Consider the following 16,102-nt stretch of genomic DNA (forward strand, 5'->3'; position numbering starts at 1 on the left):
CCTCTTGACCACGAAACAAAGCAAAGCAGAGCAAAACAAAATGAACAAACGAAAAGCCTCACGTCCCGCACTTGCGTGTAACGCCGTTACGTGCCCAAGCGGTATTGTACTTCATCTTAGCACTGCACCCCGGGGCGTACGGTATATGGGAACGAGCACACGCCACAAATCGTCTCGAATCACTCCCTACAGCTGTAAGGCACCTTGAAGCGTGCACCCCCAACATTTTTCTTTGCGCATCTGTGAAAGGTAAACTCTTGAGCAAACTCTGAACCAGCTCTAAGGAAACTAATCCGATTAGACGTTACTTTGACTCATCCTTTAAGGGAACCTTGTTAATTGGAGAAATCAATGATTTCGAATGAATTCTGTATGCGTTAAAAGACAGCTATACACAGAAAACATGCAGGACACTTCTCATGATGTTTCCCGAGCCGAAACACAGTGCGTTTTTCCAAGCCCTCTGACAAAGCCCGCCCACTGAAAACTGCAGCAGATCGTGTAAAGACGTTCAACTTTGTAACTACTGCACGCACAGGAAGCAGAATAAATTCCTCTTTTCAAACTGTCAAAGGTTTGCTTTGCGAACACTGCAGGACATCGCACAATCTCTTTTGAATGGGGACAAACGATTTCTTATGGGGCACAGTAAGTACAGACGTTTAAAAAGCTCCACTCATGCCGACGATGCAGCATGAAGAAGCGCAACCTAACGTTTGCATTCCTAGCAAATTCCTTTTATTTTTTGATAAATAAAGACAGTCTTGTTTAACAAACAACACACACAACATTTTACATTGTCAATTCAATTCAAATCAATGTATTTCTATATAGCGCCTTTCACAACAAGGTTACGTGCTGTCTCTTTGAGGCAGATGTTTAAATCCTCTGAGTTAAGTGCTGAAGTTATAGTAGTCCTATCAGTATTGTTGCCTCCGATCAACAGATCCTCATTTTTCTCAGAGTTGAGTAACAAAAAGTTTTCACACATCCAAGTATTTCCTTCCTTAATGCATTTAACTAAACTGATAATAGAAGAGTTGTCGTTTGGTGTAAACAAAATGTTTATTTGAGTGTCATCAGCATATGAATGAAAGTTCATATTATTTTTTCATATTATCCTACCTAGCAGCAGCATGTAGAGAGAGAGAGCAATATTGGTCCCAGCACTGATCTTCTGGTACCCCAAATTGAACTGGTGACATTGATGAAGCACTACAATTATTAGATATTTGAACATAATGAAAACGATGAGTAAAATGTGAAGTAAACCACTGAAGGACGGTTCCAGATAAGCCAACCTCAAACTCAAGCCTGTGTAACAAAACAGAGAGGTCAACCGTGTCAAAGGCAGCTCTAAGATCTAGAAGCAAAGCACAAGCACTGTTGCATTCCCTGCATCAGTAGCTAAGAGAATATCATTTACGACTCTTGTTAATGCAGTTTCAGAAACCAGACTAAAATTTCTCAAGTATATTATTTGAATCCAGATATGATTGACGTTGGGCAACAACTATTCTCCCAAGACTTTTAGATTGAAATGGGACCTTTGAGACAGGCCTGTAGTTGTTAAGAACTTGTTGATCCAAATTTGACTTCTTAAGAGCGGTCTAACAACCGCTACCTTAAATTGATCAGGTACAACGCCTGACGCAAGCGATGCATTCATCATACTAATTATAGGTCCTGCCAGTCCTTCGAGGGAATCTTTGACTAGCTGAGTGGGGATGGGATCTAGCGAACAGGTGGTTGACTTTGTCTTACGTCTGTGTTTATGAGTCCACCATAAGAAGAAATCTGAACAGGAGTGGTGATCATGCGAGGTCACCATGGAGGAAACCACTGCTCTCCCCCCCAAAAAAACCACCACTGCCCCTCTCAAGTTTGCTAAAGACCACATGGATGTTCCACAGCAACTCCTGGAACAATGTTCTGTGGACAGTGACAAAAGTTGAACATGTTGGTAAATGTGCACAACGTTATGTTTGGAGATAACAAAACACTGCATACCAACTCCAAAACCTCATCCCACCTGGGAAGCATAGCGGAGGCTGTACGGCTTGCAATCATCGAGGGACCGATGAATTCCAAGATGTATCAGGAAATTCTACAGCAGAATGTCAGGGTGTCTGCCTGTGATCTAAAACTCGAAAGACGCTGGGTCATGCAGCATGACAAAAACAAAGGAGTACATCAACAACAGAGTGGCTGAAACAATAGAAATTCCGTATTTTGGGATGGCCGAGTAAGAGTCCTGACCCCAATCCCATTGAAGTGCTGTGGCGTGATCTGAAGCAGGCCGTTCAGTGCAAGACATCTCCCAACTGTATGTGAGAGAAAAGCAGAGACGCTCACTGAGTAAGGTGGGGTTGCAGCTTTGCAAATCAAAAGGACATTTGTACGCTCAAAAAGGGACAGTAGCACCCCAGATGGGACTCGAACCCACAATCCCTGGCTTAGGAGGCCAGTGCCTTATCCATTAGGCCACTGGGGCACACTGGGTTGGGTCGATCACGCTGATGAAGAGCCAGTTTTTTTTTTCCTTTGCTTTTTCAAAGGGATCCCCAAAATTAGGAAAGTTAGGCAGCAGAAGGTTTACTGTGACCTGAGAAGGACCGGCATCCAATCACGGTGGTACACACACACACGCTCTCACTCATCTGAGCTACACGGCTACCAAGATGATCTCAGGTGCGCCGAGCTGGTACGGAACATATTGAACTGATCGACGGCGAATTGTCTCTCAGACAGGCTTTTCACCTCTGAGCTCCCTGACTGACAGTAATCAGCTAGGTAGTGAAACAGTCAGCTGCTTCTAAGCCTTAAACAGCTGCATCTCGGCGCTTCCACAGAGAGATGATTTGAAAGCCAAACATCGCCCATTGGGAACACCTTACTATCACTAGTTTAAGAGACTCTTAAGGTCTTGCAGAGGTGCCTGTCTAATAGCATGCGCTTTGCAAGCTATAGGTGTTTAGGCTGAGGCAGAATGCCTGTTAACAAAATGTTTTTCTAAAGGGGCCTCGCACTCTTTTCCAAGCAATGGTCACCATCCCCACCGAGTGTCACAATGTAGTCATGTCCTAGGACATCACCTGTTAGTCTCCATTTGTCTGCCACCAACACTTTAGGTTAAGGGGTCACAACCGCACCCCAAAGACCAGAGGAGCCGTTGGCGTTCTGGCGGCGCAGATTGGGCTGAAGGTGGGGCGCTTGAATCTCGCTGTTGGAGGCCGTCTGAAACTGACCCAAGCCTTTCCCTTGAATTAAATGTAAATAAGAAATGAACCCCAGATGCTCATGGAATCAATCACGTGTTTCCTTTGAGCCGTTTCAGAGACTGCTCCAGAGTTTACCTTGCACAGATGCGCAAAGATTAATGATGGGGGTGCACGCTTCCAGGCGTCTTACAACTGTAGGGACTGATTAGAGACAATTCGTAGCTTGTGCTCATTTCCCTCTGTAACGCTTACGGCCGACAGGCACTGTGTAAGAGCCGGCGTACAAGAGCGGGTGACGTCACCGCCCTTCCCTGTGATAGCAGGACCACAGCTACTGGGCTGTGGAGAGATCTCTCTTTAGCTCACGGGGCTAGGTCGCTGCAGAGAGACGCGGAAGTCCCGGGTTTGAGCCTCCAGTCGGGATGGGGCCGACCAGATGCGGCAAGGGCGCCCGCCTGAGCCCCCGTTGCGTTACATCTCTATTCCCCGTGTTGCAGTGGTAAGATGACGTAAATTCCTGCTTCGACACGTAACGGGATTATAATCAAGTGCAGGAGCTGAGGGCTTTAGTTTTGTTTCGTTTTCCATGGCGTTCGTAAGCGCGCAAATCAAAGGCAATTCCTGCGTCTAACACGAATGTAAATGCTTTTGAAAGTGCAGTGTGGTGCAGCTTGTAAAATCCTTGTCCACATTTTTGGTTTGTTGATGTTTTTTCTGTCTGCCAAAGTTGCATTTTGACATCCGGACTGGGGGACTTTATCATTTGAACGTGAAGCCAGCCTTAAACCCTCTGAGGCGTGTCTGTCTGCCGGCACGAATCTTGTGAAAGGTATTTTTTTTAACGGAGAGCAACTTTAAAAAGGTTTCCGCAGCCACCTCGCAGTCCGTGTTAGATTATAGGAGGAATGCGGCGGTGGTGGGCTCGCTTTTGTTGTGGTCGAGTGGTTAAGGCGATGGGCTCGAAATGCGTTGGGGCTTCCCCGCGGAGGTTCGAAACCTGCCGACTCCGGCGTCTGCCGCACGTCGCCTTGTGCCTGCGCGGCAGAAGTGAAGTGCCGCTTCTCCTTTCCTGGTACTATAACAACGCGAAATCACTTGGACCCGCCGCCATGGGAAGCAATTCTTCAGATAACCACACATTTTGCGTTCGCACCTCTGGTGCTCTACTTATGCCTTTGAAAACCTAATGAATAAAGCTGAAAGAACCGACACGATATGTAGGTGCTGGTAAAGCACGCAGTAAAGAACTGTTAACAGCAAGGGTTTCAGTGGGTTAACTGAGGAGAAGGCGTGATCGCTAATTGTTGACTTTTTATTTGGTGTTAGAAACACTCTTACTGTGCATGACGTGCAACAAATGTAGCCACAGAAATTGCATCACGCTTTCATGTATGCTATTGCAGACACCAACGTTGCCTAGATAGAAAACCGAAAAAGCCGTGGGTTTGCTTGCTGGTCTGAAGGATCTCTCTTCGAATCTCTATCATTTGTCAATGGAAGTAAAAGGCGCTGCAATCTCATACGTTCAGAATCAAACCCGCAGCTGTTGTTCGACTTTTTTTTCTTGACTAATTACAACTGAGTGTCGCATGAGCAGTTACATAAACTTGTCTGGTATATTTGAACACAAATGCCGTTCTTCAATTAAAACTAACAGTACATTGTCAGGGACATTCAGTTCTATACAAACGAGACAGACGAGAATATTTCTACCGTTCATGTGGACTACGTGTTGACTTACTGATCGGAATAATTGAAAAGTTCGGGCTCATAGCCGATGCAGTGCGTGCTAATTAGAACAACAGCAACGCTGAGCTCTCAGCACCGTACTGAGCCCAGGTGTTTTTCTGAAGCTGGCAGGTGCAGTTCATTTACATGAAGGAAATCTCTTACTGGGTACGATTACAATGCAGAAAGTAGCACAGACTGCTTAGGGAGTAGCCCGATGCGTTTAAAAATGACCCGAGCCAGGCAGGAGTCGAACCTGCAATCTCCTGATCCGTAGTCAGACGCGTTATCCATTGCGCCACTGGCCCTGGTGTGACACTACAGGACTGTAACCCAGTGAGATCAGCACTGCAACTAGTAAACTCGGATGGCAGGATTCAGAGTCCGGAGTGTGGACTGATGGCGCATGGAGGGTCCATATACTGTGGATCCCTCAGTGATCTTCCGCGTATTCAAACCGCCAGCGTGTGACTCCCCTGTCACCTGTCCTCTCTCCTCTGTGCAGCCGAGCCCGATTCACGGTAAAGTGAAAAAAAATATTCCCTCAACGTGAGATTTACTCTGGAGTGAGGATAGATGTTACCTTTTTATCATTGAACAGGATGTACAGTGCCTTGCGAAAGTATTCGGCCCCCTTGAACTTTTCAACCTTTTGCCACATTTCAGGCTTCAAACATAAAGATATAAATTTTTTATTTTATGTGAAGAATCACCAACAAGTGGGACACAATTGTGAAGTGGAACGAAATCTATTGGATTTTTGAAACTTTTTTAACTAATAAAAAAATGAAAAGTGGGGCGTGCAAAATTATTCGGCCCCTTTACTTTCAGTGCAGCAAACTCACTCCAGAAGTTCAGCGAGGATCTCTGAATGATCCAATGTTGTCCTAAATGACTGATGGTGATAAATAGAATCCACCTGTGTGTAATCAAGTCTCTGTATAAATGCACCTGCTCTGTGATAGTCTCAAGGTTCTGTTGAAAGCGCAGAGAGCATCATGAAGACCAAGGAACACACCAGGCAGGTCCGTAATACTGTTGTGGAGAAGTTTAAAGCCGGATTTGGATACAAAAAGATTTCCCAAGCTTCAAACATCCCAAGGAGCACTGTGCAAGCGATCATCTTGAAATGGAAGGAGTATCAGACCACTGCAAATCTACCAAGACCTGGCCGTCCCTCTAAACTTTCAGCTCAGACAAGGAGAAGACTGATCAGAGATGCAGCCAAGAGGCCCATGATCACTCTGGATGAACTGCAGAGAACTACAGCTGAGGTGGGAGAGTCTGTCCATAGGACAACAATCAGTCTTACACTGCACAAATCTGGCCTTTATGGAAGAGTGGCAAGAAGAAAGCCATTTCTCAAAGATATCCATAAAAAGTCTCGTCTAAAGTTTGCCACAAGCCACCTGGGAGACACCCCAAACATGTGGAAGAAGGTGCTCTGGTCAGATGAAACCAAAATCAAACTTTTTGGCCACAATGCAAAACGATATGTTTGGCTTAAAAGCAACACAGCTCATCACCCTCAACACACCATCCCCACTGTCAAACATGGTGGTGGCAGCATCATGGTTTGGGCCTGCTTTTCTTCAGCAGGGACAGGGAAGATGGTTAAAATTGAGGGGAAGATGGATGCAGCCAAATACAGGACCATTCTGGATGAAAACCTGTTGGAGTCTGCAAAAGACCTGAAACTGGGACGGAGATTTATCTTCCAACAAGACAATGATCCCAAACATACAGCAAAATCTACAAAGGAATGGTTCACAAATAAACGTATCCAGGTGTTTGAATGGCCAAGTCAAAGTCCAGACCTGAATCCATTCGAGAATCTGTGGAAAGAGCTGAAAACTGCTGTTCACAAACGCTCTCCATCCAACCTCACTGAGCTCGAGCTGTTTTGCAAGGAAGAATGGGCAAGAATTTCAGTCTCTCGATGTGCAAAACTGATAGAGACATACCCCAAGCGACTTGCAGCTGTAATCGCAGCAAAAGGTGGCTCTACAAAGTATTAACGCAAGGGGGCCGAATAATTTTGCACGCCCCACTTTTCATTTTTTTATTAGTTAAAAAAGTTTCAAAAATCCAATAGATTTCGTTCCACTTCACAATTGTGTCCCACTTGTTGGTGATTCTTCACATAAAATAAAAAAATTATATATTTATGTTTGAAGCCTGAAATGTGGCAAAAGGTTGAAAAGTTCAAGGGGGCCGAATACTTTCACAAGGCACTGTATGTGATGTGGCGACTAGGTTCAATTTTGTATCCTGTTTAAAAGATTAAGGACTGGGGTGAGTGTGATTTACCAGCCTTTCAGCTAAGAACCCGACGTGCGCACCGTTTAAGCTGCATAGACTCGGTCGTTTAACTCTTCTCCATTAGCAGGGTTAAGGTTAAAGAAAAAAAACATTGCTGACTTCTTTTTTTTTTGCCAGCTGCTAGTGCTGATTAGCAAGGTTTGTATTTCATGTTTTGCAAGTTGCATCCATTTTAAGAAAAACAAGTCGTGTTAAAGACAGGAAATGAATACTTGCATTTAATTAAGTCTAGCGGTTGTCTGCTGGGATTCAGACCCAGGGTCTCCTGTTTACTAGACAGGTGCTTTAACCAACTAAGCCACAGCGCCCCGAGAGCGCTGTCCTTTTGCAGCCACTTGGACACACCACTCAGACACATCTGCATTCGGTGTGTGCTCCGCCTGCTCGCTGAGCAAGTTGCCATCTTTACATACAATAGCAACATCGACACCAAGAGAAAGGATGACAAATGGCTTTTATCTGGAACTTTTCATGTCCAAGGAGCTCAATGTGCTTTCTGTGTACAACAGGGCCACTGAACTCCACACTGGCCACTGAACCACAGCAGTGGCTTGCTGGCTTGACATCTCCCAAGGAAAATGTTGAAATCGCATGTGGAACAGGAAAATGACCCTCGAGTACGAGGAAAAAAAAGAAAAAGATCATCTGGAGCGCGCCAACTCAGTTGGGACAGCCCAGTTCTGTTGATGAGGTGGCTGAGTGGTTAAGGCGATGGCTTGTTAATCCATTGTGCTCTGCATGTATGGGTTCGAATCTCACTCTTGTCGGTTTCCATGTCTGACATGTGTGCCCATTTGATGTTGGCCCTCCTGTCGTTTGCTCCAGAACTAGAGCCATACATTTTCTAGCGGTGGCTGAACATGGTATAGTAGGCTAACATCGGTATCGAGCAGTGACAGTAACAGTATTTACGTGCCGCTGCTGCCAAGTGGCTCTGGGTTGAGACCGCGTTTTCACTTACTTGCAACGCAAACGGAGAAAGCGATTTTTGACAGTCTCTTGAGAGACTGCGCTAGGTGTTTAGGGATAGACTTTGTCAGTTCCCCCTGGGATGATGGCCTCTCAAATAGTTTGTGATTCCTCTAGACGTTTATACAGTAGAAGCCTGCTTCGTGGCTTAAATCCAAGCTAAGGAAACGAGTTAGAGGTCTGATGCAGAACTGCGAATTCAATGAACGGGAACACTACAGTACATTGCACTGTATGTGTGAGGAAAGCTGCCCCCTTCTGTCCCTTGTCGACCGAACAGAGGACTGTAAAGGATACCGCCAAGAAACTTTAGGATTCTGGTTGGAATACAGCTCCAAAGAAGCCCCTTTGGGTGTTATGTCATCAAAAAGTAAGAACAGCGAATCTCCCTTTGATCAAAAGCGCAACAGAACTGTTTTCCGTGGAGCAGCTTTCAAACCCGTAGACCTGTTTTATTTGTAGGGCAGGGCGCATTCCCAAACGCGAATCTCCTGTTTTAGAAATGCTTTGGGCGGCGTGAAGTGAAAATAAGAAATGGGCTCCAGATGCACATGGAAGCAATCAAGTGTTTCATCCGAGCTGTTTCAAAGACTGCTCAAGAGCTTTCTTTTCACAGAGGTGCAACGATTAATGATGGGGGTGCACCCTTCAATGCGCCTTCCCAGTGGGCATTGATTCGTCGAATATACGTATATTTACGGCGAAAATACGGCTATACGTATATATACGTCGCCTCGACGTATAATCAACGTCGAATTGCAACTGTAAAATCGACGACATGAATAAACGCATATATAACATCAAAAACACATCTAACACAGTGCCTGAGGCTTTTTACTGTATGTATCGTGTGTGCCGCAACTAGGAGTATACAGCACTCTGCACAGTGTACGAAGTAAATTATTTTCGCAGTAATTAATTTATTATATTTACTATATTTATTATACATGTGTAAATTAATTACTGCGAAAATAATTTACTTTGTACACTGTGCAGAGATTCTAGACGAATTGCAGACCACATTTAGACGTCTAAGGTATGCGTTTAATAGATGCAGCCATTCAAAATGCGCGGTAAAAACCTGCGGTACAGTAACCTACCCACATGCCACCGCGGGGCACCGGAGGGTACCGCAGGGCAAGTGATTGGCTGGCCAAAATGACCGACAGGGGCACTCGTGGTGCATTGGTTGGTAGTGCAAAGATTTAATCATTTAATGTCTTTACTGTGCACATTTTAATCCGCTTAGTTTTGAATATTTATATGGATTTTACCACTAAAGGGAAATTTTAGTAGCTGAGCATAAAAAGAAGAGGAGCATAACGCATCTGAAGGTCATAAACGATATTAATTTAGGAACATAAACATTACTGTATGTATGTAAACTGTACTGTGTATGGCTGGTCTTGGTAGTTTAAAGAAAAAATACACACCAGTCTTCCATTTCTCCCTAAACATTTTAAGCATGAAAGTTTTATGAAACGGTACCCAAATATGCGATTGCTGTATAGAATGAATTTTAATGTAAAAAAAATATTTAACACGAACATTAAGCTGTTTACATCTTCCGGCTGAGAACAGTCACCCGTTGCTACCCAACGCAGAAACACAGCCACTAACTAGCAAAGAGAGGACATTACCTAGCCAATATGATAAAGAAATAAATTATTATTTTGTTTATTTCTTTTGCACATTTATTTGAACATTTCCATCGATTGTACAAGCACTTGGAAACTGTCCAATCCCTAGTTCATCAGGCATTTTCTTTTAAGCTGCGGGCATTCTCCTGGTCTGGCGCCGGTCTGTGTCTTCCAGGATATAATGCCAGCGAACTCTTGTTTTTATGTCCACTATAACAGACAATCTCCTTTGCTTTTAACCGAGCGTTTAATAATTTCCTAAAATGAAAATGATTGACTTTATTTCCCTCACGGGATCAATAAAAGTATCTATCATCTATCTAAACTATGGGACAGAATTCTGGGGTCTCCCCATACCAGAGATTATGGTAGGGCTTCAGAATGGTGATTGGCTGACACCACCTGACACCCCTCTGATTGGAGAAAAAAGACGTGCTGGTTTGCTATACATACTGTACAAGGAAGAGGATTTCTTTCTATTCGAAACGTGTATTTTAAAAGTTTAAGAAGTAAAAACCTTACAGCGTACACAGATTTCTAAACTGATCAGGATCGTTATCTTTGTCTTATGCATAATAATGTTCACCGCTCTGTCCAGCAAATTAATAATAAACTTTATTTTATATAGCTTTTTAAACGAATAAGTAATTAGATTGCTCATAAACCTAATCACTTGCTTTTTCTTTTTATTTAGGCTCAGATTTCAACTATAGATCATATTATTAATAACCATAATAACAACCAACCAACAAAAACAACCATATAAACATAATACCAACCAAAAACATAGATAACAACCACAATACAAAATCAAATAATCAAACCATTTTACTCTCGCAAAGTCCTCCAATTATCATAATCCCGCCCCTTATGCAAAACCAAACCTTCCTCCTATCCCAGTTTATCCTGTTTATCATAAACAAAATCCACCTCAATTTTCAACATAAAGCATTACACAAAATCAATACCTCAACACTCCATACTCAACAACGATAATTCACAAGCAGCCAGAACATGTAACTACACATTCCCAAACAGACCTAATTTCCATAACCCCGCCCCTTATGCAAAACCAACATCCCTCCCCTGTTCTCTCTCTCCCCTGGCGGTTGTAATTGTTTTTATTTTCAAATAAATTTTAGCAAAGTCATGTATTTTAAAAATCTTAAGATTTTTATATTTATGTCTTTATTTAGTGGTTTCATTAGTGACAAAGGCTAAACTTTCTTGGAAAAATGTCTTTTATGTAAACCATGTTTGCTATTAATTCATTCAGGGCTAAAATATGTTCATTGTCTTCTAATGAAAGAAGGGTTCCTTTTGCCGTAGTCGGGAGCCTAGCCTTTAACTAGTAAGTACTGTATTTACTGGGTTTTTGAGGGGGGGGGGGTGTCTTTCGCTGGAAATCTCGCCTCCTACTTTGAAAATACCCGTGAAACCGGTTCAATTCGTCACAGCCAGCACTCCTGCAGAGAGGGGGGTTGTACTTGCAGTGTATACAGTACACGCGTTATGCTCTTCGTTAATGTCTGTGAAGTTTTATTTAATCTCTGAGCCATACTGATTCTTTTGGAAGCCAGTTTCCGCCAGGGAGTAAAAAACAAAAAACAATATGGTATTCTCTCCAATGCAGTGCAGTTAAAAACATACCTCTGATGCTGCTCCTAAATGAATATCGTTTATGACCATCAGAAGCTTTATGCTCCTTTTCTTTTTTCCAGTGGATTGAACAGGGAGAGGCATTTCATGATGTACTTTTCACTGATGAAACAACAGTGGCTCTGGAACAGTTTTCAACCAAGTCGTTTTATAAAAAGGGGAGATATGTACACGTTACTCAAGCTAAAAGTTTAGCCTTTGTCACTAATGTAACCACTAAATAAAGACATATAGAAATCCCTACGTTACAGACTGTATATGGCTGGTATTGGTAGTTTAAAGAAAAAATACACACCAGTATTCCACTTTCTCCCTAAACATTTTAAGCATCAGAGTCTTACATGTGGTTATTTCGAAAACGTTTGTACGTGCTCCTTCTTACCATGTTACTGTTTACTGTTACTGACCATATTAAGTTTAAGTGCCTGTGGGCACTTTTCCTGTCCGTGGGGGGTGGACCGTCTTTCATTAGAAGGTTAGTCTGTTCTACTCTGAGAATGTAGAGGGGGTGGAAAGTGCCCGCGGTCATTTAATTAGTATTAAAATCTTAGTTATCTTTCTAGTTCACAGGTTTGCATGCATAATTTAATTTTGAAAGCCACTGAGACATCAGGTACTACTGTTGTATTTATGAAAAAGAAACAAAACAACTGTGCCATCCTACTCCTTAGTTAATACATTTTATTATTCATAAACAGTTAACATTGTTAGCAAAATATTTTGAATTATATTTAACCCTATTTTTTCTTTAGTTTTGTATTTAACTTATTATATGATAGTCAGACTTAATGTATATTAATGTATATTTGAACAATGAAAATATATTTTTACAAGATTTTACATTAAGCACTTAAAATTAATATGGTTAATAATAGTAAACTGTAACATGCTGTAACAAGATCGGTTAAACTGCGAAGAAAATCCTTTCAGAGAAAATGTTTCAGGTGTGAAGAACAAACCTGTTCCCACACACCCTGCCCCCACCACCATTAGAATATACACAAACATTTTAGCGTTTCATTCTGAGCAGAAGACCCTCACACCTGAAGAGTGCTGGCTGTGACGAATTAAACCGGTTTTACAGGTTTCAATCACAGACCATGTGACATGGGACTCAGTAAAGTAACACACAGCGCCACTGGATTTGATAATACTGTACCTAACCAAAATCCGCAATATGGAAACAGAACCTGTGTAATTGTTGATAGATGATGTAATCGTAACATTTTTTCAAGACGAACTACAACATTTAAAAAATGACTTGTATGTACTTGATATCTCTAATCAATCCACGGGTTCCAGCACAAAACGAAACTAAAACGCATACCGTTTCGCGCTTCTTATTAGTTGCTCAAAAGTAATTTGACCGTATGAAATGCATAATATAAACCTAGAAACATATACGTGAGCAGTACTTAAGCACTGTAGTATCGGTGTTAAGACATACCTCTCAAATACTGTAAATCAAGTTAAAAATATCTCAAGACCGATTCTGGTCGTAATGAAACCATGTTTCGTGTATGTTTTCTTTTTCATCTTGAAATAACTCATTTCTAAATACCTTTTTCACTGTTAACATCTTGTAGCAACTTTGTGACAAAATATACACTCTGACAGTTCATCCTGCTACCAACATTAAATAAAACAAATCTTAAGATTTCTATATTTATGTCTTTATTTAGTGGTTTCATTTGAAACTTACAATGTTTAGGGAGAAATGGAATACTGGTGTGTATTTTTTTCTTTAAAGTACCGAGACCAGCCATATACTGTATGTTTATGTTAAGATTTCCCTTCAGTGGTAAAATTAGATATGAATATTCAATACTTAAACGGGCACAGTTAAGACATTAAATATACATATACATATTGTATACAGTACAGTTTGCATACGGTAATATGTTTATGTTACGCGATTAAAAAAAAAATAAATAAAACTGAAAGGTCCAGCACCAGCTGGATTCGAACACACACCCTGCCAGTTGGTAGTCACACACCTAGACCAGTAGACTACAAGACAGCTCGCATTAACAGGCAGGCGAAACAGCCCTACACAAACCTGCCGCAGTACACGGATATAATCATACCGTTATTAAATTCTTGAGATACGCAATTCCATATTATATTCCCTTTTAATCAAATTCTAAAAGTATGCTTGTTGACTCCGGTATCACGTTAGTTAAAGACTTCGAAGCTTACAATGTTTAGGGAGAAATGGAATACTGGTGTGTATTTTTTTCTTTTCATGATAGGTGTCGCATTTTAAATCATTTTCGTAGTTAGAAATTATGAAACGCCCTGTTAAAAGCAAGGAAGTTTTTATGCCCGTTGAAGTAAAACAAAATGCCTGACAAAGTATGGCTTGGACAGATTCCAAGTGCTTGTACAAATGTGCTAAAGAAATTATACTTTGAGTATACAGCTTGTCCAAAGTCATCCATTATTAATACTATTAGTAATATCTTCAGTAAAGGCTTTGATGCATAAATATTTCTGATAAAGGTAGGTTGTGTACTTTTGTCCAACTGAGCAATCTTGCTTTCATAAAATATACCAACATTTTAATGACTGATGATACCCCGGTTGGCGTGTCGCGGACTGCCGCGAAATACCTCACCCATTTTGAATGGCTGCATCTGTATCGTGTGTGCCGCAACTAGGAGTATACGGCACTCTGCACAGTGTACGAAGTAAATTATTTTCGCAGTAATTAATTTATTATATTTACTATATTTATTATACACATGTAAATTAATTACTGCGAAAATAATTTACTTCGTACACTGTGCAGAGATTCTAGACGAATTGCAGACCACATTTAGACGTCTAAGGTATGCGTTTAATAGACGAATATTATACGTCTTTTGCCCACTGTGCTGCCCTCTTGATTTCGGATTTAATTTCTTTATTACAGGGGCGCTTTTATGAAGACAGAGTCATGTTCAGGTACTTTGCCTGATGGAGGAAGCTCATTTCGGACTCTGTGATCTGCTCACCTGTGTAGCGGCGAGGCTTATTAATAAGGCAGAATTAAGTGTTTCTGAGCTTTCCCAAATTAGGCCTCATTTCTCTGTTCATCTCTGTGGTGCAGCCACAGAGAAAGAATTCATGCAAGCTGATTTAAGATGTTTTCTTGTGATAAGAAACCAGCTCCCAAAGGGGGATGCACTTAGCTAAGCCTGGCTATCATGATCAATGGTCATCCATTGGCGCCTATCTGTCTAGGGAGTGCGAGTTGGACATCTGGATTGCATTCCTAAGTGTCAGGAGTAAGTGACTCATATCTCACCTTGATCAACCAATCAGGGACTGGTAGGGCCGAGTAACCCACGTGGGACTCTGATGCCCATGGAACTTTCAGCCAATCAATGAGCTGAAGTTCCTCCAGGTAAAAACAGGCAACACAGAGATTCAACAAGATTCAGAAGGGATTCTGGAGAGGATTCTGTGGACTGTTCTAAAGGGAATTCAAAGGAGAATTCCAGGGCAGGACGGCCCAGGAGCAGAAGGCTCCCAAGGGCAGGACATCCTCGCAGCGCGCCTCCTGACCATCCTGAGACTCAGCCCGGACAACCACGGAACGGCCAGTGTGTCCGAGTGCCAGAACTTTCCTTTGTTCTAAGAGTCTAGAGTGGAGGTTGCCAGAGAGTAACCAGCAGCAGGCCTCGTGAACAGGTCGGAACTGTGGACAGCTGAATCACTATTCAGAACTAGCTCTTCATTAGGAACGAACCGGTCCTCTTCCTGACTTGCTGGGACCCACAGTCATCTTTTCTCCTGTGCACAAACTTTGCTAGTTAAAGCCAACACTAACTAGCCGGTCAGTGAGCATCAGCAGCGCACCGTCGCAAGCCGCACAGCACATCCTGGCACCGAGCCAGAGAGCGCGGATTGGACAGCAACAGCCTGCAACTGTTTCTTTGTGCCCGCAGGAGATCTGAATCCCCAAAGATTGGATGAGTATTCAACTTCAATGCATTACAGCTCAAGAATTCAATTGTTATCCCAACCAGTTGATATCAATTTAATTCCTAAGAGTTATGTACTTGTTTCGAGTATCTAATGTAGAAGTTATAACCAAGTTCATTTATGAAACGGTCTTAATGAATGATATACTGAACGTATGTCCTCTTGATATATGTAACACTTCGTAACTGATTGAATATATATCTTTTGTATTCTGATAACCCTCTCGATAAGATCTGTTAGTTTAAGGCATATTCTATGTATTAATAAATGTATCCTCGTGTATTAGCACCTGTGTGTGTGCGTTGTTTGAGTTATGTCGCATGGTTGGACTCTAGAGCCATCAAAAGAATCAACTTTGTGATTTACTGCTACAATTAATAATTGTCTCAGTAAATGCCCAAACCCTACAGAACTGGTGCCTTCAGAGAGCCACTAACATTACATATTTGGCGTCCCTGAAACGGCTATGAATCACTACACCTGTAAAGGTCTGCTGTACTACTACAAGAGAGAAGTAGAGTCTGGAAGAAGGGACAATTTTATGATGCTTTGGAAGATAAAGTTTTTTTTTTTCTTTGAAATCGAAATGAATCA

At 42.1% G+C, this 16,102-nt stretch overlaps 2 non-coding genes across 2 annotated transcripts; both read right to left on the reverse strand.

Annotated features, from left to right (window-relative positions):
• Positions 1-2,421: 2,421 nt before the first annotated feature.
• Positions 2,422-2,494, reverse strand: trnar-ccu (transfer RNA arginine (anticodon CCU)). Its single transcript has one exon. It is a non-coding gene; the product is annotated as a tRNA-Arg (tRNA).
• Positions 2,495-5,184: 2,690 nt separating this feature from the next.
• trnar-acg (transfer RNA arginine (anticodon ACG)) lies at positions 5,185-5,257 on the reverse strand. Its single transcript has one exon. It is a non-coding gene; the product is annotated as a tRNA-Arg (tRNA).
• Positions 5,258-16,102: the final 10,845 nt, after the last annotated feature.

This window comes from Lepisosteus platostomus, unplaced genomic scaffold, assembly GCF_059453375.1.
Source record: "Lepisosteus platostomus isolate fLepPlt1 unplaced genomic scaffold, fLepPlt1.hap1 Scaffold_42_H1, whole genome shotgun sequence".
Lineage (NCBI taxonomy): Eukaryota > Metazoa > Chordata > Actinopteri > Semionotiformes > Lepisosteidae > Lepisosteus > Lepisosteus platostomus.